Raw genomic sequence first — 27,084 nt, 5'->3', positions numbered from 1 at the left:
TATTTTATCATTGTTTTCACTCCGTACTGTTTTGTCTTATCTTTGAATAGGCCCTGGCAATGAAATACTCTGGCATCTATCATCTGAGTTGATCGGTTTTTCATTTACCCGGTGAGTCAGGAGGGCAAGCCCTGAGGGGGGCTCTCGCTTCTGGTGACAAGTGCCCGGCGTGCATCAGGGGCAACCCACTCCAGGGAGAGCAGCAAGTGGGGTGGTTGACTGGGGCAGTATGCCTGCCAAAGCGTAACGCAGGTGTCCTAAGGCGAGCTCAGGGAGGATGCAAACCTCCCACGGAGCAGAAGGGCAAAAGTTCGATCTTGATTTTCAATGCGAATACAGACCATGAAAGCGGGGCCTCATGATCCTTCTGGCTTTCTGGGTTTTAAGCAGGAGGTGTCAGAAAAGTTATCACAGGGATAACTGGCTTGTGGTGGTCAAGCCTTCATAGCAACATCGCTTTTTGATCTTTCAATGCTGGCACTTCCTATCATTGTGAAGCAGAATTCACCAAGCATTGGATTGTTCACTCACTTCAGGTTGGATAGAGCCTTGCGTGACATGGTTGAATGTGAGGTGTCCCTCCCCACGGCAGGGGGGTTGGAACTACATGACCTTAAGGTCCTTTTGAACCCTAACTATTCTATGATTCTATGATCTCTTTTACTTAACAAAGTAAAAGAGACAGTGTCTCAGAAAGTAAGCAGTAATTGTGGAATCCTTTATAACTGGCAGTCAAAATTATTCCTTCCCCCTGAGTACTTTATTTTGCTAAGTTTATAAAAAAAAACCTTAAAGACTAAATCATAAATAATTTATATAAAAAACTAAACCAACCAACTTGCTGTAAACTTTGTGGTTCGTGTTAATGAACTCTGCACTGTGGAAGCTGATGATAGACACCTTTCTTGTAAAGAGCCTCCCACTGAAACAAAGCTCGCCTTGTCTATGCTCTAAAAAGGTGGTATCGTAGCTTTCAATAACACATTATTCTTAACCTTTTTCATTTTTATTTCATTAAATAAGCCCTTATTGAAAGTTAGGAAAAGTTGGAAGTCATTAAACTCTGCAATACTCTGAATAAGCCTGCAGGTAAATTACAATGAAGTATGATTCTGCCAGCTTACTGACTAAATCGGTTAGCACTGGACTATCTCTGCTTTCTCTCTGTATGCCTTTAGTAATTGTTTCTGTGCCTAGCCATAAGTTAAAGACAGATGGAGTCTCTGTCTCCAAATGGCATCTTTAAAACTAAAATTAAAGCCAAATTTATTTGGAAAACTCCTGGTCATATTTAAGAACTGCATTATGATATACAGCACACTAGAATATATCCTTAGAACATACACTACTGCTCATGAAGTACTATATGAATGCAAACCCATTACTCTCCCATAATGTCACTTGGACATTAAAAAGAATAATCTTCCTGTAGCTGAACTGCTAGGAGGAAATACGTACAATTCTGAGATGACACACTGTAATTTACTTGTAAGCTCCAAAATACATTATGCCAGAGTAGGCTTCCACTGGCAAATCCACTGTGGAACTTATTGTGGATTTTCTCTCGGTTTGTTTTGTCCCTCTATGTCCATGTCCATCAAAAGAAGAAATTTTGACTATTGAAAAGCTCTCTAGGCTGATGTCTAAACTGCACCATGTAGTTTGTATAGAACTGAAGCTCATGGAGTTCATGAAACTCAGAATATATCTTCTGATATATTTTTTGTCAACTGCACATCTACAGCAGGTAAGATGTTATAAACGTGCAGAAGTATTCTGCAGTTTTAACATCAGCAGACCCAACCTCAGAATTAGTTCACCTCATATTGCACTAACTGGCTAATGCTTGCCACATAATTTTGATATGTAAGTTGGCATGTGGTTTTCACGCCTGCTTGCACTATTGGTATGGTATGGGAGGCAGAGATAGTAATGCTGTTTCATCACGTTTTTTTCTCACTGACTATTTTGATCCATGGGTTCTTTGCTTAAACAAAACAAAAAGCACATCACTACTACACTCAGCTCTTTATTCTGCCAAAAGACCCTGCACAGCCCAGTCAATAGGATATAGAGACTAATTTTGGTTTCATGGCTTCTTATAAACCATAAAATCACACAGAAGAACTGGTAACAGCTACCATTTACAGCTAGCAATAAATAGCATTTCCCTTGTACTGGCCAGCTGCTTGTCAGAACCACATGCACACTGACATGCCCATACACTAAACGGCAAGGAAGACCCTCTCTGAGGGAGATCACTCCTCAGTCACCTGAGCTGTTACAATTTCATTGTTATTTCTGTAATTCTGTTTCAGTGAAAAACATCCCTGTCTCTCAATACTCATCAGTTTTATCTGGAGTTAGCTTTGTAGACACTGCAGTGTATATGCAGCTAGTTTGGTAGGTACGTAATTGTGCACAGGAGCTTCAGCTTTGCAAGCTACTCGTGTATAACAGCATTTATTTCTGCGTACTAAATCACTGCAGGTAAGCGAGTTTAAGGCACTGAAAGCTAGGAATAGGTGTTGGATGTGTTGCAGGGAGCACACATCAGTGTGCTGTTAGTACTGCAGAAGATTCAAGTTATTATCACAGAAACTAAGATGAGAGCTGAGTCAACTGGTGTTAATTTATAAGACCAACTATATGCATTGCTTGTCAATTGCTGTGACAGCTGCTGATAAAAAGATTCACCTCTGTTATTTAAACAGGGATCCACATGTTACATCTCTTGGGTTCTACAGCTGATTCTGACCTCAGCACATCTTGAAGCAACTCTAGCCCCCCCTCCCTGTGCACTTACAACAGTGGCAATTTTACTTGTATCACAGTATCACAGTATGCTAGAGATTGGAAGGGACCTCAAAAGATCATCTAGTCCAATCCCCCTGCTGGAGCAGGAACACCTAGATAATGTTACACAGGAATGTGTCCAGGCGGGTTTTGAATGTCTCCAGGGAAGGAGACTCCACAACCTCCCTGGGCAGCCTGTTCCAGTGTTCCGTCACCCTCACTGAGAAGAAGTTTCTTCTCAAGTTTAAGTGGAACCTCTTGTGTTCCAGTTTGCACCCATTACCCCTTGTCCTATCATTGTTTGCCACTGAGTAGAGCCTGGCTCCATCCTCGTGACACTCCCCCTTTATATATTTATAGACACTAATAAGGTCACCCCTCAGTCTCCTCTTCTCTAAACTATAGAGACCCAGCTCCCTCAGTCTTTCCTCATAAGGGAGATGCTCCACTCCCTTAATCATCTTGGTTGCCCTGCGCTGGACTCTCTCCAGCAGCTCCCTGTCCTTCTTGAACTGAGGGGCCCAGAACTGGACACAATATTCCAGATGGGGTCTCACCAGGGCAGAGTAGAGGGGAAGGAGGACCTCTCTCGACCTACTAACCACCGCCCTTCTAATACATCCCAGGATGCCATTGGCCTTCTTAGCCACAAGGGCACAGTGTTGGCTCATGGTCATCCTGTCGTCCACCTGCTAACTGAAAACAAGTTGAGAGAAAACAGCATTTTTTTCCAGGGAAAGTCTCTGGAAGCCTCAAGGAGCATGTGGTTTGTACATCACAATCGGATAGTTTTATACAAAACAAACTTTGGGGAAAATTATAACATAAATAAAAGCAAAACTGGGAAAAAGATACTATTAGACTGGTGGGCTGATGTGCTGGTTGGGGGGGGAGTTTTTTGTCCTAATGATTTCTCAAAGCTGGAAGTAGGAGTGTTCATTCCATATTTGCTGCGCGACAGCAAATTCTGCTATGAAACTTGACCATTTATTTCACAGGTAGCCAAAAGAGATCAAATACAACAGTTAATACAGATATACTTTTCAACACTTCTTGAAAATTAACTAATGACATTTGCATATAGGCCACAGGTACTATCCGAAATTTGGTCTATGATGAAGTCTGGAAGAAAGTGTTCCACATAAAGCTGTGTACATAGTGAAATGCATGACTAGATTCAAACTGCTGTTAAGGTCTTGAGTTACTTTATCAGATAAGTCAACCAATATAATTAGCAATAATTATTATAACACAATGTGGCTGTTACTCAACAAGAGGCTTGGTTCTCACAGATTTCATGTGAACTACCTTTGCACCTCTCAGCTTGTGGCCAAAATAAATTCTGTCTTGCTCAGCACAGTACCTATTGTGACTGTGGCTTTGGAGAAAACAGTAATAAATTGCTCTGAAATAATTAATTATATTACAAAAAACATTGAGTGTTTCACATCACTTTCAAATATGATACTGCTTTCATTTTCTTGCCTCTATAGCCTGCAGTGTAATACAATAAACATGTAATGCACCTCAAACTGATCAGAGTGAAATAAACATCAACTTCAAAAAAGTGTAGTCTAGATCCTTAGAGTTTAGTAGAAATAAAAGAAACACTACAGGTCAATGACATTTGTAATCAGGGCAGTATCAATACAGATTTATTACAGGTATTAACTGTTATTTTTGTGAGCAAAACATTCACTGCTTCTCACAGGAAAGAAATTTTATTTATTATCTCAGTCAGAAAAGAGGCTGCCAGTCAAATCAACAATTGAAATGCATTTTTTCCTTTGTGAATATTTGCATACTACCACATTACATCGTCCTCTTTATCACTCCACTGCTCAGCTCAAAGTCAATGGTTTATTTCTTGCTGCTCAGAAGGTTACATTTCTAAATGGCATGTGAATTAAAATACAGTACCTCTCCAGAGTGAAACCAGATCTGTAGTTAAGAGCACCCTCTAACAGATGGAGAGGAGCTTTACTGATGCGGTACTGTCTCTTCACAAGGTAGTCCACAGGAAACATCACTTTTGAGCATAGCCATTTTGAGCGTAAACCCTGCTGATTAACACAGAGCAGATATAATTATGTGCACTAGTAACACTCCATAGTAGCAATAGGGACTTGACTTAATGGTGCTTAGAGAGTCAGATGAGTGTGCTGTGGATGCCTTGGGCATCAAGAAAAGAATAATCAGCATTTAACTGAGCTAGAAAAATTCAGTTTTAGCTAGGGCTTTTCCGTTTTATGGAAGATGATGGAATACAGACAGATTTTATGACATTAATTAACATTTATTTTTCCACTCCTCACATGCTTTGTAATATATATATTTAAACACTACAATTCAAATTTTAAGAATAACTGGGAAATCTGACTTCATATCTTGCAGTAAGAAGAAATTACAGAACTAAGACAAAAAAGGGTTTTCAGAGTTATTGAGTGTATATTCAAACAGAAGTCCACAAATATACATCACCTTGATATATGCAGGAATTCTGTGCCTTTAAAAATATAACTTTGCAGATGAAGATTTTCTATTTATAATGACAAAAAGGTTGTATTTATAGAATTTTTGCTGTAAAGTCATCTTTGAAGAAAGATGCAGCAGTTCTTAAAAACAGAGGCAAGAATATTATCAGAGTCCTACAGAAGACATCTGCATCCTACAGTCACATGTACTTTGCAGGAAGAAACCTCACTGTCTCAATGAACCTAAGGGAATATGTAATTAAAGCCCCATATTTTTAACTGTATTAATTAAATACAGTACTGAATAACTGAAGGATAAAAATAGAAGTGCATGAAAGGGTTTTGTTGTTTTTCTATAAAAAGGCAGAGAATGTTAAACACTGTTCTTGTATGCCATGCAGCACATCTGTATTCTCAGGCACTATTTAGTCTATTTGTGAGAAAAGTTATAGAAGACATGACAGCTTACCCTGCAAATGTAAAGGTAAGGAATATAGCCAGTAGTATCACTCTTAGGGAGAACATTCCTAATGTCTTTACATCCTTTGGAAATGAAATATATTTGGAAAAGTAAGGTTTTGTCTAAAACTGAGAAGATAATTTACATGGAAACATTTCATTTCAAAATCCTAGTATGAATGAAAACTTCCACATTAGAGTGGGACTTTCTTACAGTATTTGCTGGCTGAATGCTTTCGATGCATACAGTTTGAGCACTGGAGACCAGCTGACAGAAAAGCTCCTGGGGAAATTCAGTTTTGACATTGTTTGACCTGAACTAGTTCAGTTTTGTAAACACCTGTTACAAAGGTTTAAAAGCTTGGAAGTTGGCAGTAAGCCGTGTGAAATCAAGCCCAGTGGTTTATGGTAAGAATACAGTATGCGTGACCTTTTCTGAATTTACAGCTGGAGTTAATGTCATTACCACCTCAGGAAATGGGGTAGCCACAGTTTCTGTCATACATACTTGGATGACAGAGAAGAAAAGAAACTTAATATTGAATATTAGGTCCAGCAACCTGTTGACTGTGTAATAGTTAACTGTACTAGATAGGGTTATTTCCTGTTTATTCATTTACTTCTCACACCATGAAATGCTGCAGAATTGAATGACTGCTGGTAAGTGTACCTGAAGGGTGGGTAACCATCCTCTGGAAGATACTTTATTTGAACTCACATTGGACAAAGTACATCACGCCCTTGTAGTGCTGACATACTGTCAGATGTTAGACTCGGTTCCAACCTGTTGCCTATAGAGATGCCGTACTTACAAGGTTTATTTTAATTTCACCAAGTTACATACTTTTGCTTTATAGATTCTTGCTTATGTGAAGATATAGCAGACTAAGTTTTTACAAATGATGCAGACATTTGTAAAACAGAAGTATTTATTGAGGAAGCATTTCATGCAAATTTACTTGACAATAAACTGTTGAACAGATGTTTCTTGAACACTATATGACTAGAAGAGAAGCATTAAGTCAAAGTAGAATTTGTTATTTACAGCATTCACTGATTTTAGAACTAATCTACATTATTAACATGTTACCTGCATTTACACCAAGAATAGGCTGGTGATGTGTTTTATGATAAATCTTGAGAAGCAAGTAGCAGATAGTAGACTTTAGCACTTGAAACAATTTGACATAGGAAATTTCAATTACTTGAGAAAAAGATAATTTGAATTTAAAAGCATTGCTCAATTGAGAATCTAACTCTTCTCTCATTTGTTACAAGATGTATAGAAGGGTTTTTAAAGCACTGACTACCGTATTGATTAACTTCCAGAATTCATGTTTCAAACCTAACAAACAGCCTTAGCTTGAGGCATCCAAAACAACCAGCAAATTTCCTCAAACAGCTTATTACACACATTCTATCAAGAAAATTCTAGGTTCCTTTTACTTGCACTCACATTTTTCACTTAGGTGCCCAGAATAATGGTAATGTAAATTGGGCTTCAGTAAGTTGGAAAGACCAAAGTTGGAAACACACCATGTAACAGAATGTTAACTGAGCACCTGGGATGTAAAACAAGAGGTCCATAAAGAACAAAGTACAAGATTGTGATCTGAAGAAGGAATAATTGGAAACTCACTGAAGGCAGAGAGCTTCCAGACATTCTATCTCTTAGGAAGTGAAGGGCACAGTATATCTTATTTCACAGTATTTCCCTCTCAGAGCATGACAGTGAATCAGAGAAATCTCTATGGCAAAACACTACCATACATTTTATCTAAAGGAGTAGGAAATGAAATGAAAAGGTCTCATGTCACGTAAAAAGAAACCTTTCAGTGGTGTGCGTAACGATACTCAGATGTAGAAATATATTTGTGTTAAAAATCTGACAGGTGCAACTGTGTTTTCGTTACACTGCATTTTCAAATACAAACTCATTACAAAACAAAACAAACAGCCTCTCAAAATTGTTACATGAACAGAGGTAACACTGGTGTAAGTTACTAGCTTGAGAATCCAGTACAGTTTGAGACACTAATGCTGAACAAGTCATGGGAGCACAAAATATTTTAATACCATCCTGGTTGGTATGTGATCCTTACTAAGTGAAAAGCAAACTTCAGTCTAAGTGGTAAATCTTCAGCTATAAGAATACTACCAGAGAATAAAGAAGGATTTCATAATTATTATTACTTTCAGCGTATTCTGTGTTGGTATACTTGCTCAGTCATCGGAAATCAAGAGTTCAGTTCACTGTGATGTTTTATTTTGTGATGCTCCCAAAATAGAAGTTTCCCCATATATTCCACTAAAACACAAGTTGATATCATAAGCTTTAAGCCAGAAAGTTAAGGGCATAATTATTTCTGGAAAAAGCAATGGAGACAGAACCTTGGAAGGTGCTCTCAACAGAAAGTTTTAGATCATCACAGCACTTACAGATTTGCACTTTCAAAAACTGATTTTCCTGTTAAAAAACAGTTGTGAGGTCAACAAAAAGAAAAATATTCATAAATGAATGTACTGTTTTACCAAGATTTAAAAAAAAAAAAAAAAATCAGGAAAGACAATCTGGAGAGCCAAGACTAACTCTGGAAGCAACCAAACAGTAGCCAACCCAGGATGAAAAGAGTAGCATGCATATTTAAAATTGCATAGATTTTGTATGCCACTGGGAGGATTCAGATGCCTATCTGCAGCCTGACACGCATTCACAAATTTGGTTCTGAAACTGGCAGGGGAAAAAAACCAAAACAGCCCAAAGATGGATATATAAGCATTTCTTGATAGATTTAACAAAGTTGTCTGAATCAAGATCAGAAGTTTCAGTTTCTGTGATCTGACGCCTTTTCTGAGAGCTGGCAACTTGATGATCAGTGTATGATCTTCCTTCCTAACCCAGGATACTATTGTTGCTAAAAAGTATCACTAACTTCAGGGAAGGATAAGCAAGACTCTTTTTTCTTACAGAAATAGCCATAGATTTACGTGTTCAGAATCCAATTATAAAACTGTATATGGCTACTGTGACTAAATTGGTATAATAAAGAGTCTAGTTTACTCCCCCACCATCTCTATACTACCAGAGCTGGCTTTTATCAGTGTCTCTGAATTACAAGTAATTTGCACATCATTCTGCTGGTAGTTGTACGTCCTCAGAATACAAGTGCATCCTTAGGAAAGCTAGCCATGTGCCAGCCTGTGATTCTTGCTTATGTTCCACTAATGGAAGTGCAAACAAGTGTGACTGCCAAAGGCAAAAAAAAAGCAATGGGAAAAAAAAGAAAAGAGCTGAGAGGGATATAAGTTTCTACATGAAGATTAATAAGTGTTCATTTTGGATTTACGAGCATGCATTCAGGCCTACTTTAAATTATCGTCAAAGCACTCCATCCTCCTTTACACTGAATGGAGTTTCAAGTTTCTCTGTCTAGTAGCAAGTATGATACGCAACCACTCCGAAAAAAAGCCATTAATCTGTTCTCACTACCGCTGGCTAGTAAAGCAACCAAAATTCAAAGTTCAGATTCAATCGCGCTTTACTTCAAAATGAGAGCTACCGTCTGAACAACGAATTCTAGTCAATAACTGCTGCAGTTCTGATGTTCTGTTTCTAGCCACATACTTCTGCGTTCAGAAATACTTCTGAGTGCTTTGTTAAAGATACAACACAAGCATGCTTTCTTCTACAATTAACTTTTGGGTAATTTCTGGATGGCAACTACTCATAAGCAGTTGGCAGGCTCTTTTTACCATCTATGCAACTAGACAGGATTTGTTAGAATATAAATAGTATCTGTTAAAACCATGCTTAAAACTTTGTGTGTGTACGTGTATGCATACATACACGTGTGTGCACTCATATTTCATAGAATCATAGAATCGTTAGGGTTGGAAAGGACCTTAAGATCATCTAGTTCAAACCCCCGTGCCATGGGCAGGGACACCTTACGCTAAATCATATCACCCTAGGCCATATTTCATGTGGGGAAGCAAAAAAATTGGCTTAACTGCCACTTGATTTCACAAGGCAAAGGAAAAGCTTCAGCAGTAATAGTTGAAAACCGAGCCAGTTTCTTTACTACAGCATAAAGCAAAGTTGAGGGTCTTGTATCTGTGTTTAGCTTACTTCACCACACAGCTTACAAACAAAACGGCTTTTTTGAGCCATTCCTCCCAAAGCTGCTTCAAATGGCAGTGCCTGTTCTCTGCATCAAACACACCGCTGCTTCGAGCCACCAAGCAGAGGGTGGATGCAGCCAAGGACAAGACTTGGACCTACCCCAACTCCTCACCTGCTCCAGCTCTGCAGTTCCACCCCACGCTACCCAAACACTTGACTGACACCCAAAGCACTCACACATAGCCTGCTGCCCTTAGGACGCTTTCAGGTGCCTGCACATACCTCTCAACAGCGCAACGGGTACGTGACACTTCCTCCATCCCAGAGGACCGGGACAACCTTCCCACCGCCGGCCCTCGCTTTGAACTGACCCACGAGCACAGCTCGGAGCCCACAGCGCCGCCGCACCTGCAGAGCCACCCGAATACAAAGGCTTAGAAACGACCCTACCCGACTGCGGGCTTGAGGAGCTGCTCCTTCCCTGCGGCCGCTCTGCCTCCGGCGGGCCCGGGCACCACCACAACAGTGCGTTTCCAAGGCAGCCCGCACGCACAAGGCCCCTGCCCCGCCGCGTTCTAGAACCACCCCGACGGGGGCGGCTCAGGCCTGACCCTGCCCGGCCCCGCCATAGAGGCCTGGCACCGCCACAGCGGCCCTGCCTGAGGAAGCGGGCTGACCCCGGCCTACACGGGAACAGCAGCGGCTTTTCCTCACCCGGCTTCATAAGGCAGTTTATAATTCAGTCTGCAGTTACCCTCTGGTCGCTTCTCCTTACTGGCAAAGCTGTTTGGGGCGAGTGGTGCAAATACAGAAATGAAGCAAAAATCAGAAGTTTTTGTGCCATGTCAGTTTCCACCAAGACACTGACAGTTTTGTAGCTTACAGATTTTAGTGATCTTCTTTCTGTGTTCATTGAGAATGTGCCACAAGAATGTACAGCGCTTCCCCAGGTGTGATCTGTTGCCTCAGCCAGTGGCACTGAGAGTGCCTTGCTTCTTGTCCATAACAACACCGTGAAAAGTGAGCATACAAGTGTTAAGATTTGAACATAAAGGATATCAAAGGCTTCTAAAGACAAACTAGGGCTACAAATTAGTAGAAAAGCAGCAGACTGGCTACACATGAGCTGAGGTCAGTGACAGCCTATAAACCAGTAAAGAGGATCTGAGGTAAGAGCCAGAACAGCTTTCAAGCAAGCTTTGCATTGTCTGGTTTTGACTAATCTACCAAGAGGTCAATAGAAACTTTATGTACTTTATTAGTAGGAAATTAAAGTATCTGTCTTGGATCACGCTCAACCCAGTGTTTACAGCAGAAGGTTGATGAAGCTTTCATTTCACTCTGATGGCGAAACATCGTCATTTTCAAGCAAGATGGGTGTGGGATACCTCCCAAGTCTGACCTGTGATGGTGCTTTACCTTAGGCAAATGGCCTAAACACTTACCAAAAAGGACTATTAGCGAGAGCAGACTGAACTGAAGAAATACAGATGATCGGAGTGGGGAACTGCAGGAATTGCCATGTCTTAGCAGACCTTACCAGTTTCACTTGCAGGCGTTCACTTGGATGAATTTCTTGTCAGAAGACATGTAAGGATCAAAGTGTCAGAGACCTGACAGCACGTACAGGTGATTCAGAATTGTGTGAGAAGATAATCTCATAAAATCATGAGGAGAAAGGTGGGTACAAGTTACCTACACTAAGAAACTAATTGGGAAAACCCATTCTTCACCCTTGCTGCCCTATAGCCTTTGTACAATTGCATCCAAAAAACCCAACAAGAAAAAAATTACCCATCCCACTCCAAATAAAAAAGGAAATGGGTCCATGAGTCCCATGAGGTTGTGAATGCTCCATCCCTAGCAGTGTTCAAGACCAGGTTGGATAAGGCCTTGGGTGACATGGTTTAGTGTGAGGTGTCCCTGCCCATGGAAGGGGGGTTGGAACTAGATGATCTTAAGGTCATTTCCAACCCTAACTATTCTATGATTCTATGAAATATACATCAAATCCTGTGGAGGATGGCAGCTACAGTGTAAGATGTGCCTTATGCAATTTAAAGTTTAAAAAAGCAAGAATGAGCAGAGTAGACTATGGTTAGAAAGTAATACCAAGCAATTTCTTTTTGTGCAAACTATGCTTTAGGCACTTAATGAAGCAGGGAGGCTGAGCACTAAATTTGAGGATGCTTTAAGTGGATACTGTAAGGATGTTAAAATGTTTATGCCGCAAATGCATAAGATTGTTACATAACTAACAGGATTATAACTAAAATTATCCAGTAAGACCATTTAGTTAGGAGGAGTATATTGTACTTCCTGTCTTGCTTTCTCCATAAAGCCTATTTTAGTCCCTTTGAATAAAGACAGACTAACTTAACTGTACAGTTTCACACAAATATGTTTTTCTGTGCAGTCCATTGTGACTCAGGACTTACAGCATCTGCTCTTTTCCAGGCTGCAGTCCTTGGCAGAAATACTGTTTTACTCTGTTTTTTAAAACATCATAGGAATGATTGGAAAGGGAGCTACATATTGAATTGGAGGCATTGCTTTTGTGTTGATGATAGAAAGGAATATGTATATACATATAGAAATCATTTCACTTAAAGTGAAATAAATTGGGAAGGAAAGGAAAATGGTTTCAAAGGTGCTCTTCAGTATGCTGCTGAATTCATAGAATCATAGAATAGTTAGGGTTGGAAAGGACCTTAAGATCATAACGTTCCAACCCCCCTGCCATGGACAGGGACACCTCACACTAAACCATCTCACCCAAGGCCTCGTCCAACCTGGTCTTGAACACTGCCAGGGATGGAGTATTCACAACCTCCCTGGGCAGCCCATTCCAGTGCCTCACGACCCTAACAGGAAAGAATTTCCTCCTTATATCCAAGCTAAACTTCCCCTGTTTAAGTTTTAACCCGTTACCCCTTGTCCTGTCACTACAGTCCCTAATGAGGAGTCCCTCCCCAGCATCCCTATAGGCCCCCTTCAGATACTGGAAGGCTGCTATGAGGTCTTCACGGAGCCTTCTCTTCAGGCTGAACAGCCCCAACTTTCTCAGCCTGTCTTCATATGGGTGCTCCAGTGCCCTGCTCATCCTCGTGACCCTTCTCAGGACTTGTTCCAACAGTTCCATGTCCTTTTTATGTTGAGGACACCAGAACTCCTTTCCTTTGAATTGATCTCAGTCCAACAGTTCCATGTCCTTTTTATGTTGAGGACACCAGAACTCCTTTCCTTTGAATTGATCTCAGTCCAAAATTCAAGTCTGTTTTTTCTTAACATTCAGAAATGAGTATGGATTTGTTAGTTTGGGATACTGGAAGAATCAAGGTTTGGATTTGTCTCATCTATGATTGATGGAAGGCTTACAGAAATATAAATTTAATCTAGATTTGTCATTTGTGGCTGAATGTAACTTTACAGATGTCATCTGAAAAGTTGTCTGATGTTTGAAGTACAGTATAAAATACACACAGCATGTAATGCTAACTACTACTTTCTGAGCGTATAATGCAAAAAATATACTTTCAGCAGTTGCATAGAAAAGTAGGTTATTAATAGAATTTTAAGAAAATTATTTTATTAAAATAGTTAAAATACTTCTGTAAGGAACTTTTGGGATTTTTTTTTAAGACACTTCTTAAAACTTTTCCCTTAAAGAAGGGGAAGTAACTTATAAGGACATGGATGGCATTTGGTCTATTTTATTATTAAGCAGAAGCTCTTTAACATAAGTCATTTTGGATGCTAAATTATCTTCTGAAAGCCAAAGGGCTCTTCTGAAGAACTTTGTTCTATGAGCATTAAGGCTTCAGTGCAGCGGACTTAAAGAACCTGGATTTCATAATGTAATTGAAAATGACTCAATTTTATCCCAGTCAGAGGAAGGGATAGTATATTTTTCTAAGCTGAACATGTTCAAGACAGTTGACAGGTATTGCAGATGAGTCTAACAGTAAGTATTCTACCTTTTGAAGTAATGATTCTATTAAATAGTCATGGAAGTGCTTTACAAAGCAGAGGAAGTGAGAACAAACATTTGTGCAGATTTAAGCTCAGTGGCTATAACAAAAATGATGTCTTAAGTAAAGTTGGCTGATAAAGCTGACAAGAAAAGCCTCTAAGCAATAGCTTTGCTGATGGCACTGAAGGGTAATGAAAATAAAAATTAGAAATAAAGATTTTTCTACTCACTCCACTAAAATAGTGCAGGAGTAAGAAAGGCAGTAAAACAGATTCCTTGATGAAAACACGCCAACAAAGCATATTCTGAGGGTATGATTCTATGTGTTTGTTAGATATAGGTATCAAAACTTCAATATAGTAGAACTAGTCTGAAAAATGAAGTACATAAAATTCATAGCATTTCTTTTTATGCTGTGCTTTATCACTGGCTCTTTTTGTTACTTTCAGTAACTAAAGGAAATGCAGCTGGTTCTGAACTATTATTATGTCTTTCATAGAGACACTGTAGACATACTTTTAAAGATAAAGATAACTAAAGATGAGTTTGAGACTTCTAGCTTGTTCTTCCTATATTATATTATGTTACATTATATTATATTACATTACATTATGTTATTTCCAAATATACTCATCCTGTGTAATTTCAAGGCCAGATTAAAAGGCCAGAAAATAACTGCATTTTTTTTTGAAGCAGAACTAAGTGTAGGTCCTGTCATCCAAATAACCATAAAGCTGTCAATGGAAACTTTGCTTACTGTGCTTCCTGATAGGATTGTTTATGGTTGACCACATGGTCCATTTAGTTCATTACTATGTCTTGTGCTTGCTTCATCAGAAGAGCTTGAGATCAGGTTAAGAGAATATGTCCAAGCTCAGCAGTAGTAAACTTCTCCCTAGTTCCTGCAGACATTTCAAAGATTCAAAGCACAATGACTTCTGTCTTTTTCCTATCTTTGTGTTATTGTTTCTGAGCTGTATTTGATCACATATTATTTGTGATGTCTTAACATGTTTTACTGAAATGCTTCTACATCTTGCACTTCTTGCCTGCCAACAGAAAAAAAAAAACCAAGTTGTAAAATGCTACAGATAACAAAAATTGAGAGTAAGCACTTCAGGGTACAACAGTGAAGCAATGAAATGGTTTTCAGTAGCAATTAAACCTTGTGAAAAGTTTTTACACATGGAATTCTATTTTTAACACTATCCACATATAGAAGATCTGTAGAAAACTGGAACATCTAATACCTAAGGCAAATCAAGATGAAATAAAGACATAGAAGTGAACAGAATACTCATATTTCCAGGTAGAATTTTCTGTAAAGTGCAGGTAGGCATTAGCTGAACACCTGGTAAATTGCAAATTCAAAATTGCAGGTTTTTGTTCCAAGGACATCCTTAGCTCATGTCATTCTTTTTACAAAATAAGTAAAAGGTGCCATTTCCAGAATTGTGGAGGAAATATTCCAACTATATATTTGCCCAAATTTCATCTTCTGTTGGAGATCCTTCAACAGTTCCTTGATTTAAAAAAAACAAAACTACCTAACGTCAAGGTAACTGGTAATATTTCTCTCTTTTCAGTTGCTACTCCTCCCTCCCATAGTGGTTGCAATGTGAAATCAGACTGCTTGGGATTTTGGCAGTCTTTTGCTTTTGTACTAAATCATCCATTTGTCCAGACGCTTTCAGAATTCAAGTAGATGCAATCTATCTGTGAGCTCATTCTTTTATTCTTATGTAGGGGATTACACACACACAAAAAAAGGAAACTGCCACCTTTCTGCACAAGTAAATCAATTATCTTTTTTTTAACACAATTTTTCATGCAACTAGCATATGGTTCCTATGTATATGTGTCCTGGGTTCAGCAGCAGCAGTCATTTTTCTCCTTCTTTGTAGCTGGTGCAGTGCTGTGTTTTTGATGTTCAGCCTGGGAACAGCGCTGATAACACTGATGGTTTTAGTTGCTTCTCAGTAATGTTTACTCTGACCAAGGACTTTCTGAGCCTCATGCTCTGCCAGGGAGGAGGAGAAGCCGGGAGGAAGCGGAGACAGGACACCTGACCCAAACTAACCAAAGAGGTATTCCATACCACAGCACGTTATGCCCAGTATATAAACTGGGGTCAGTTACCCGGAAGGGCTTGATCACTGCTTGGTCGGGCTGGGTATCAGTCGGCGGGTGGTGAGTGGTTGTATTCTCTTCCCTTGTTATTTCCCTTATCATTATTACTATTGGTAGTAGCAGTAGTGACTTGCTTTATACCTTAGTTACTGGACTGTTCTTATCTCAACCCATGGGAGTTACATTCTTTCGATTCTCCTCCCCATCCCTCCAGGAGCGTGGGGGGAGTGAGTGAACAGCTGTATGGTTTTCTGGGTTCCCAGCTGGGCTTAAACCACAACAATATGCATGTGTAGTGAAGCCTCATAAAGTTGTCTGTAAAAGCTACATAAAAGCTATTTAATTGCTATTTTTGTCTCTGTTTTTGAGGTTCTTCAGCATTAACCATTTTCAGAATGAATGATGCCATGTAGGTTGTGTTCTGTTTTTACTGATTACTGCTCAGTGATCTTTACCTCCTACGTATAGACTAAAACAACTTCAGAAAAGGCAGTAGCACTCCCTGTTGCTTGTTCTCACTAACTGGAACTCACCTACAAAGATTATAGTGAAAATAAAGATTCTGATGCTTTACAACATATGAAAGTATTCCAATCCCCTTTTCAATGTCATTTGACTGCAAGTGAAGAAAAATGACAGGCCAAGGAAGTGCCAATTATGAAAATCTAACCTGATTTTGACAAATGTGCACAGAATTCTCCTACTCTGGGAAGAATTAAAAAAAAAAAAATAGTGGTGTCTTAAGGGGCCGTATCTGTGTGGGTAAGATAAATGCTTAATAATGTGCAGTTATACAGATCAGCCTTCAGGAGCATTCTGTTGTATTGTGCCTGCAGTGCACTTAGTATAACAGGCAGCCCGGGCTTTTTACAGGCCATGTGTTCCTTTCAGTTTATCATTGGTTGCTCAATGTTATCTTTCATTTGTGAGAATGACAGTCAAATACAGATAACACAACATGACAAGGTATTGAAAGACTGGTTGGGGGTTTATGTGTTTTGTTTTTTTTGGGGGGGGGGGGTTAATAATTAATGTTCCTGTTTATTTGAGTTTTCATGTTGAGCTTGGTTTTGCCTTGAGGTGACTGAATAGTATTCTAAGGGGGTTTTCAGAGCCTGTATTATAGGAGATAGAGGTGTTACTAGAAGCAGCTCTCTAAAGAAGGAATCCATGCAGCACTTTTATTAAAGATAAATGGCATTTAAGTTAGTTATCAGTCATTACACATCATGAATTCTTCTTTATTTCTCTTTGTAACCAGGATCCTCAGTCTGCTGTATGTTATTTTGTATTTGGTTGAAGATTTTCCCAATAAAATCTCTCTGTGCGGGTGTGTGCTGTGCAGAGAAGTTTCTGTTAGATGTATGAGTAGGAGGTTGCAGAGCCCTTCTGTACAAGAGTAATCATGGGTAACAGCATGGCCATGAAGAGATTGATTTTTTGGACTAGTTTTCCATTTTAGCTTGAGACTCATTGTAGCATGCAATGTGTTCCATTCTGCACAGCTTTTGCTTTTAAGATTTTAAATCTCACAAAACTCATAAACCCATTTGTATTTTTGTACTCCTTGCTTGTCTTGTAATACACTTTGAATTAAAATACATTCTAAACCAAATTACTTTTAGCTATGGTAATTGTATGCAGCCTGAACAGGTTTGCCAAATCCCTTTCATATTTAGTTTTTTTTTTATTTAAAAGAGGGGGGGAAATGTAGTAAGATATCACAGAGAATCACCTGAAAAGGCGCTGATCTGCTACTTAATATGTTTTTCTACTTTTTTTGCAAAACTGTTGCTTAAAAACCCTTTTTGGTTCATTTGAACTTAATTCCACTCATCTGTGGAAATGAGAAGCCACTATACATATTACATTTTGAAAGTCCTGAAGTGCTCAGAATTTATCTCGAGGTCTAGTGTGCAATGAGGATAGCAATGGAATACTTCAGAATGGAAGGGACCTCTGAAAAGGGCCTAGTGAAATCCTCTGCTCAAAGCAGGGTTACCAGCAAGATTAATACAGGTTGCTCAGGGCTGTTTCCAGTCAAGATTCAACTACCTCCAAAGACAGAGATCCCGTAAGTCTTCAAAGAGGTGATCACTCTTGTTGACATTTTCTTAGGACCAGGAAACATTTTCATTCTTGCAGTTTCTGTCCACTGACTCTTAACTGTTCTCTCTTCTCACCTCGGAGAAAAGTCTGTCTCTGCCATTTCTGTAACTCCCATTCTCCAGTGGAAGGCTGAAACAGCTGCTTGTTTTGCCAGCACTTATTTTCTCCAAGCTAAACCTACTGAACCATTTCAGCCTCTCTTCATACCTCATATGTTTCACTCTCTCGTGTGATGAGAGTATCTAAACCAGGTCTGAGTACCCGAGATGCAGTCTGGAAAGTGTCGAATAGAGAGAAAGAAACCCAGTTTTTGTCCATTGCAACAAACTGATACTAAATGGCAATAGAAAACATACAGTATCTGGGGCACTGGTTATATCCAGCACTCTGTCTTCATCTAGCCTGTGTTAAAAGCATGAAATCACAGATACTGAAGTTCACGTAAGTCTCTGCTAAGACTTATAAAATCATTTCTGTTCCCTAAATGATCTCAACATGCACAAGAATGGCAGCCCTTTTATGTTTCTTCCCTAATCTTGTAGGTGGGCTGTAAAATGGTGGACAATTACAAGACAGGTCATGACAGAGTTGGGGACCTGTGTTAAATACTTGCTTTTAGTAACTGTGTACATAAGTGAACCAGGAAAACAGTGGATAAAGCCCTATCTGGTCACGAATTGTATGTTTTGCTTATGTTAGTTTTAATGACTAAAATGAATCTTGATGGCTTTCCTAGACTCTGTAATAAAGAGTGAATACTTTGAGTGATATTTCAGTATCAGTGGAAAAAATCTGATTTCAGTTTTGTCAAGACAAATACAATCTAATTTGGGATACAAATGCAGTTTCTGATTCAGCATTATAAGTGGTCCTATTTGAATAGAAAAAGGAACAGATTTCTTGTTCTTCATGTTATTTAGATTGAAAGGTATTTCTAATGCATCATTTGTTCTGTTATTGTGCATCATGGCAGGCTTGATGTAATTATTCCTAACTTTCCTATAGAAATAGGAATGTTCCTAGAAAAACTAACTGTAAAACTCCCTGTGGATAGCTTGGTCCATTGTTTCCTTCTCCCAGAGTATCTCTGACACTAAGTAAGGTATATAATGGCAATATGGTTAAAGAAAGACACTGTCAGAATCCATATCATTCCACAGAAGTAACCTTATTTTCTATTTTAAACCCTTCTAACTTGTCATGCCCTACCATGGATAATATTCTGTTCTTGTTAGTTTAACAAACAGTAATAATTAATTTTGTAATAAGACCATAAACAATATTTTCATCAAAGCACTAGTACAGTACAATCCATGTAAGTCTTAGGTGAATTCAGCCACGTTCTTTGTGAGTGATAACTTGCACCACATACTTTGTTTTTATTCATTTTTAGGGACTAAAGAACACTTGTGCTTTGTGAGAGGATACACCATTAAACTTCTTCAAGGTAAGCTGCTTTTTCTTCCTTTTTTATGTAGATCTTCAGTGGGAGACTATTGAATAATTAACTTTGCTTTCAGCTAGACTGTGATTATTGTTGTTTGAAATATTTTAACATGGTTTTAACTTTATTTTTGTTCATTTCTATACCAGTAGCACTTTTTGTTCACATCCTAAGGGATCTGGGGCCTTCATTTGTCATATTCAGGTTTTTTAACAAGATGGTAGGGGATACTGTTACAAATTTTGGTATTTAGCAATGATGTTTTCTGTGATGTACTTCAACTTTTGGTGAACACTGAAGGAAAGCATGCAATAAGTGAGTAGTAGTAGGTTTTTTTTTTGGCAGAGAAACCTTTGAAAGAGGAAAAAAAGATCCCAGCTGCAGTGGGAACATAAAGAATTTATGTTCTATGTGTTGAGAATTTAAAGAGAAAGGTCAAAATCTAGAATAAAGGTTTTTGCCGTTTAACCTTTGTGAGGTTTCAGAACTGTAAACAGACTTATTTGGCTTTTATGATACAATTAGGAATTGTAGGAAATTAAGTGCTGCTTTGGTCATCTTTGCAAAATCTTTGTAAGCCATGCAAGGTTTAGCTATAAATCTTTTAGTTTCTGTGTCAGATTCTACCATGATCACAATGGCTTGAGATTTTGAAAAACAATGAAAGATAGCATATGTCTTCAGAATTAGTCTGCCCTCTGTCTGCCATGGGAATCAGCCTCAGCAGGAAGATACTATGAGATACATAAATCAGGAAAGTAACCTGTCTGTCTCCTGATTTGGTATGCTAGAATACAGCTGTCTCTGTAGTAATATGTTCTTTAATGCTTCGTTGAACCTGTTCTTAGCGAAATGAAAATGCATGTGTTTGACACGCTTGCGGAGTTGGTTGTTGATCAAAATAGATTTTTCCTAGCTTTTTTTCCTCATTCATCTTTTCATGGGCATCATTATCCATTACTTACAATTATTCTGAGAACAATGCCTGAAGCTTCTTTCCTAAACTTGTTTGAATATGCCGACATAGTGTACACAGAGCAGTGTCCTTTTGGACATAGGATAAAAAATTAATAAGACTTCAATTTTTTTTTTAGTTGGCTCCAGCTGCTGGACTTCTCCGTGTATTAAAATCACTTAAAATCTCTTCTCAGTTCTGTTCAGAAGGCAAATTATCTCTGAAGGGTAGATAAAGTAAAACTGGCACATCTAGTATTTCTTGATGAGGTGTGTGTATTAAAATATGCAGTTCTCTGAGGCAACATATAAAACATGCATAATCTACTATAATGAGATTCCAGAAAATACCATTATCAAGGGCTGAACTATTTGGAAGTGATATGAAGGAATGTGCAGTGCAGGCCTGACTTCTGTGAAATGAATGTTGGTGTTATCTGTGTAGTTCAGGACAAAATATACCTGTTACTATTGGCGCTACTTGCATCGCAGTGTGCAGATATATACTGTAAAACCACTGCAGTAGAAACAGGCCCTCTTCCTGTGCTCCTCTTTTCGATAAAGTGTGATAGAAGGTAGAAGAGGGAAGAGTACCCTTATTACCAATATTTTGCAGGGGTGAAGAAGGCTGAAAGATGTTAACAGAATTTATCTGGCATTAGACAGATACATGACAGGATAATGAACATTTTTAAAATCTATGTTCTCACAGCATAGTTCCATATTCTGCATACTTTAAAATTTTGAATGAGATAGAATGATGTTATAAGGGGAATAATTATTTTGCTCAGAATTGCATTACCCTTTTGTCCTTGTTTAAGTCCAGCTGGTAATTCAGAAACAACCAACCACTCTCTCACTCCCCATTTCCCTCCTTCCAGCTTCCGGAGGGATGGGGAGGAGAATCAAAAGAATATAACTCCCATGGTTTGAGATAAGAACAGTCCAGTAACTAAGGTATAAGACAAATCACTACTGCTACCACCAATAGTAATAATGATAAGGGAAATAACAAGGGAAGAGAATACAACCGCCTACCACCACCCACCGATACCCAGCCCAACCCGAGCAGTGATCAAGCCCTTCCGGGTAACTGCCCCCAGTTTATATACCGGGCATGACGTGTTGTGGTATGGAATACCTCTTTGGTCAGTTTGGGTCAGGTGTCCTGTCTCTGCTTCCTCCCGGCTTCTCCTCCTCCCTGGCAGAGCATGAGACTCACAAAGTCATTGGTCAGAGTAAACATTTCTGAGCAGCAAGTCAAACCGTCGGTGTTATCAGCGCTGTTCCCAGGCTGAAAGTCAAAAACACAGCCATGGTTTTATCTTGAGTGGGGGTAGCATTCAGCTTGTATCTGGTGTCACTGTGTGGCTGGACTCAAGCCTCAAATGCCTCCATGGGCTGACATGTTTCAGCCTTCCATTTAGGCACACAATTAAAAACCACCTCTTTAGAAATACAAATTGAAAGCGTGCCTGACCAAAGCAGACAGCTATCTGTCTTTCTAGTCACAGTGTAATGGTTAGATTACACACCTAGGAAATCCAGGAGTTTAAACTCCATTGCAGCCAGCATGCAAACTCTAGGTTTAAGCATTTAATAGGTTCAAACAAGAATTACAATCTCCCATGGACATCAGGAAAGGAAATCAGTTGGCATGTTGCATACTCATGATTTAGTTCCAATTGATATTCACCAGGAGTAGGTGGCAAAAGAGGTTTCCTGATTCTTAGATATTTTACTTGCCTCAAAGGAGGGAGAAGAGACGGTTCTGATGGGAAAAACATGAGTGTGAGCCCACAGTAATTGTTATAGTACCTCACACACAGATCTATTATCACAGTATATATTGAGCTGAGTGTTAAAGGTAATGTGTGATCTATTTATTTTTAGAGGGCACTTTTAACTTACTTTGACTTCATGTTATTTGTTATTCTAAGTACTTTTTTAACAAATTACATGGTAGTAACTGGGCTTACTACTTGTCAAATCATACATGGAACACACCCTTGCCCCCTGGACAACCATACTGCTTAGGTAGTAACACTCAGAAATATCTCCATAGGGAGTCATGTTTCATAGGAGAGGGAACACCATATGGAACTTAATCTTCCATTGCCATTCATTCATTTAATTTTATTTATCATCTAAGAAATGAATTATGAAGGATCCTTCTTGTGCACACGGGAAATGTGCTAAAACACTTTCACTTGTATAATTTGGAGATTGTATAGATACAGCTTACAAACATCTATATGCTGTGCATTAATATTAATAATAAAACCAAGAATATATTGCTTATAAACTTGCCTTCCTTGTTTATAATGTAGTGGAAAGTTGAAGGTGCAGGATTTGGGAGGGCTGAATATTACGTTTTATCATTTATTTTTTCTGTAATTTCAGATTCTTATTTCCTGTGTATGCACAGATTTACTGCTGTAGCAAATCTGGCTTTCAGGTCTTCGTTGTTCTGCTGGGTTTTTTAAGTGGGCATGAAGGCATTTGTAGCATTACTAAGAAAAACATGAATCCGAAATCTACAAAGATTCTGCCTATAAAGAGAAAACACATTACATTGTCAAACTTAATGTCTATTCTTTAATACAAATCTGGGTTGAATAAGAAACTAAATGCAGAGTTTTGAGTTTCTGAATTTCTCTGCCAGTGAAGCAATAACTGTCTTCATTGTAGGTAAGTACTAGTTGTACTGTTTCTGTAACAGTGGATACCTTGTGAGTGCTACCATCAATTCCTGTCAGACTTCTGGAACAACATTGCTGGCATTTTCTGTGAATACTGTTGAATTCACCTTGTGATTTGAAACACTACTGAACTTATTTAATTAAATGACAGCATAAAATTAATAGAAAATAATATTATCTGCTGTCTTTATTATACAGCCATCATACCAGTGTTACAACTAACAGAAAAAAAAAATCACTGATTTCATAGCATGCTCATCATCCTCTCTTTGCCCCCTTTTTTGCCTATGTGCTTGCTTGTGTTGAAAAATGTAACCCTTTTTGTTATTTTTTAAAATAACTCTTGCAAAATGTAACCCTTATTTGTTATTTTAAAAGATGACTGCAAACTGTAACCAGAGAAGTAAGTAGAACAATAGTTACTGTGGGAGCTGCATAACTGGCTGCACTTAAAGCAGAAAGAGAAGTAAATATATCACAACAAAACCCAACATTTTTTTTTTGTTGCACGTGCCTCAAGGTGTCTGTGGCCACAGTTTGTATTGACTGAAGTGCCTTTTATCATTCTTAAACATAGTCCTGCTATACACAATCAATATTTGGGTTGGGGGGGGGTATCTTTTTGACAAAACCTGCAAGATTGATTACCTGCATAAGTATTATTTTTAGAAATAATTCATCAAGGCTTTACAGACACCTTGATATCTGTGGTAATATTAACACATCTTGAGCATCCCCTCTCATCCCCATCACAGCTAATCTTGCTTTAGTCTTTTACAACATGGAAAGAATTAACATATCAAGGCAAATGAAGCAAGAGCTGGCTATGCTGATACGTCCTTAAATTCATATAAACTATTCAGCATCTCTTCATAACAATCTGGAATTCCCTGCACAACACAGGCATGTTTTTGCAGATGTAGCTGGTCAGAGCTATACAGTTTAAACAGCTGAAGTGTAATGGAAGAAACAAGTATAGCTTGGATGAAGATAAAATACTCAAAGATATAGTAAATTATGACAGTATCTTGTTTCTTTACAGTAAGGCTGTACACAATAAGGCTAATAAGAGTATCATTAATTCCCATGTGAAAAGTCAGTCTAAGATAAAAAGACAATTTCAATGAAGAAAGCAGGTCAGTTGCGTATCAGGGTAGAAGCACACCATTCTATCACAGAGCAGCTAGCCATTCTATACCTCTTTCAGAAGAATAAAATCTGTATTTTCATTTGCCAAATTTTTCTTGAACCATGAAAATTACTGTAAGTGAGTATGAAGATGAGAACAGAGGAACTGAATGTTCTCAAATGGAAGTTCAGAGGCAATTTAAGATGTTCTTTTAAGAAGTAAAGAATGTCCTGATGAAAAGATTCTCACTGTGTGGCTATACAAGCGTTCCAGACAACTTATAGTTGTTCTTATTCTACAATTGTGTTTTTAAAGTTTATAAATATCTTAAATTGGTTGCTGTTGCTATGAAGGCCAATTTGTAAGAGTAAATTCTTGTAGCTTCAGAAGCTTCAGTGCAGTGTTTTCATAGTTGGTTACTGTGGATTGTTAGACTCATTTCTGGATCGGTGTTAACCTGGTAGATGTGGGGTTTTATTTGGCCTGAGTTAACTTAATGTGCATTGCAATCAGATGGGATGATTTCATAGGGGATGGATTGCTTACTTTAATCTTTCTGTAATATTTTAATATTACATTTTAAAAGTGTTCACCATCAGTTGCTCTTGTACTTATTCTTTTCTACAGATAGGAATTGAAACTACTTTTTTACCCACAACAGAATATTTCTTTTGCTTTATAGATATTATGTATTTATTGGTAGTCCTCTGTAGAACTCCCTTTCAAATTTAAAATTTGGGTCATTCTGTGGAAGCAACAGAGCTTATGAGTTAATTATAAGCTGTGAGACAACATGTATTATTTTGAGAGGAAATTGTATGGGAATGTAAAGGCAGCAATGATAATTATATGGTAATTTTTGTTATAAATCTGGAATGCTCATATGATAACTTATATCTTGCCATATGCATCTTAAGATGAATATCAGTGCTACTTCAATATAAGCCAGAAGAGATACATATGATAAATGGGAAAGGCATTACATTATACTGAAATAATATAGGGCAGAGCCAGCTTAAAGTGATAATGGCTCTCTAGGTTCCCAGATCAGTCAGGCCCTGAGGTCGTGTAAGTCCTGTAAGAATTATATTGCCAGGGTAAGAAAGCCTGGAATTTAGTATGAGTTGTGAAGGAAGAGGGTGTCCACGTCAGTGGGGCTCTTCAGGCAGGAGTGCAGAGCCACAGCTTGGGTTGTTGGTAAGTATGCTGCTACCACCTGGGGCAAATCTTGTACTGGGGGAAATAAGCTAAATTCTGCAAAGATGAATTAGTAACTGAGGAGAACACTCCCCCATATGCTTCAGATTAGCCATTTTACCATTTCTTACACTCTGGTTTCAAAATCTGAGAGTGAAGCATTGTGAATGCTGTGTTTTTATTTTTGATTTCTGCAGCAAGCAGCAATGAAAATTCTGACAGCTTAATCAGCCAGTATTATGTAAATGTGTGGAAAATTACAGTAGTTGATGTCTGAAGAGGGTTGTCAGCACTGAAAGTGTTTATAATGTTTGATAAAGTTATGGGGTTTTTTTTGCAAACAAGTAAAAATAAAGCCTGTATCACCACAATTTTCCATACGCTTATGTTTTGGATTCTCAGTGAAATTCGGATTCAACTGAATCAGTTTTGCTTAATCAGTGCAACTAGATGGCCAGTGTTTAGTGCTAGCATAATATATTGTATTGATTTTGTTCAGACTTTTCAATCATTGCTATACAATGACAAAAATGGAGTAAAAAAGCTGGCAAAAGGCAGAGACAATCATCACCACCCAAGTACCTTCAACACAGTGATTACTGGGCAATACGTGACATGCTGTCAGCACTGTTAGCTTGATGTGGAAAAATGTATAACAGAACCTTGTGTTGGCACCTTGGTTGTGTTGTTGCTGCTGGTTTGAGGTGTCACAGAAGCAGGCATCATCTGATAGAGTAGCAAAAGACATGGGTGCAACTCAGAGTCTGGAAAAGGGTGAGCTGTTGTATCATTGCTCCTTGGGAAATTTCTTCATGGTATATTGATATTAGCAGGAAAGTAAGTGCAGCTTAGGAGATACTTTGATCTGTGAAGTCAAGTACAGATGCAGATTTTCTCCTGATGTGCTATACTATCTTATTCTTCATGTTGATTTCACAGCATGGTGAGAATATAGTAATTCAAGCTTGTGCAGCAGCTTCATCTTGATGAGGGGGTTTATTATGCTGAGACTTCTTGTACAGGTTTTCATCTGAAAGAGGCAAAAACATATGAGAAAGGTAAGGATAATGCCTTAGAAAGCGCATTAGCTTTGGGGGGGGGTCCAATTTGTGCTCCAGGGGTAGTGTAATCACATGGAAGAAAGCAAAAAATATAGACCTACTTATCTGCCTCTACAGAGAGATGTATACATGCAATGTCTTCACCGTGTTTTGGTTTTAGTCATTCTTTGACATCTAACAGCTAAATGTCTCTGAAATATCCTAAGTGAGCTTTAAATGAGACTCAGAAATAGCCCTTCCACTCAAAGAAAAACCATTATGGGTTTAAGTATTAACAATTAAATGCATTAGAATAAGCTATAGTTATCTAAGGCTTATACAATTCAATGCAGAACCTGGAACGCAAGAAGCTGCGAGTGGAAAATAGTTGCAGTATTTCCATCAGGGGGTGTTAAAAACAAAGCCAGCATCTCTTTGTGTTGATGAGTGTATCAGGATTTTTGCTGATTTCACTGTGAAAAGTTAAAGAATATTAAGGTTGTCATACTGAAATACATTTGTATTGCACTTTGGAACGTAGTACGCTTATACAT

The 27,084-nt window shown here is 38.5% G+C and overlaps 2 long non-coding RNA genes across 5 annotated transcripts in view; one reads left to right on the top strand and one right to left on the bottom strand.

The window, feature by feature from the left end:
• Positions 1 to 10,799: 10,799 nt before the first annotated feature.
• LOC134168099 (uncharacterized) overlaps positions 10,800 to 27,084 on the top strand; it is a 27,131-nt gene continuing 10,846 nt past the window's right edge. For 3 of the 4 annotated variants that reach the window (XR_009966414.1, XR_009966415.1, XR_009966412.1), the window contains exons 1-3: positions 13,322 to 13,407; positions 14,522 to 14,678; positions 19,458 to 19,511. This is a non-coding gene — a long non-coding RNA (uncharacterized LOC134168099). Of the gene's footprint in view, positions 11,533 to 13,321; positions 13,408 to 14,521; positions 14,679 to 19,457; positions 19,512 to 27,084 lie in introns of those variants that run through there. The other variant, XR_009966413.1, reaches the window with a different exon arrangement.
• Positions 23,508 to 27,084, bottom strand: part of LOC134168100 (uncharacterized) — a 25,495-nt gene continuing 21,918 nt past the window's right edge. The window contains exon 4 of the long non-coding RNA XR_009966416.1: positions 23,508 to 27,003. This is a non-coding gene — a long non-coding RNA (uncharacterized LOC134168100). The remainder of the gene's footprint in view (positions 27,004 to 27,084) is intronic.

The sequence above is a fragment of the Pezoporus occidentalis genome, unplaced genomic scaffold (assembly GCF_034315485.1).
Source record: "Pezoporus occidentalis ecotype Australia unplaced genomic scaffold, CSIRO_AGI_Poc_V1 ctg30, whole genome shotgun sequence".
Lineage (NCBI taxonomy): Eukaryota > Metazoa > Chordata > Aves > Psittaciformes > Psittacidae > Pezoporus > Pezoporus occidentalis.
This window is presented reverse-complemented; position numbering and strand designations above follow the sequence as displayed.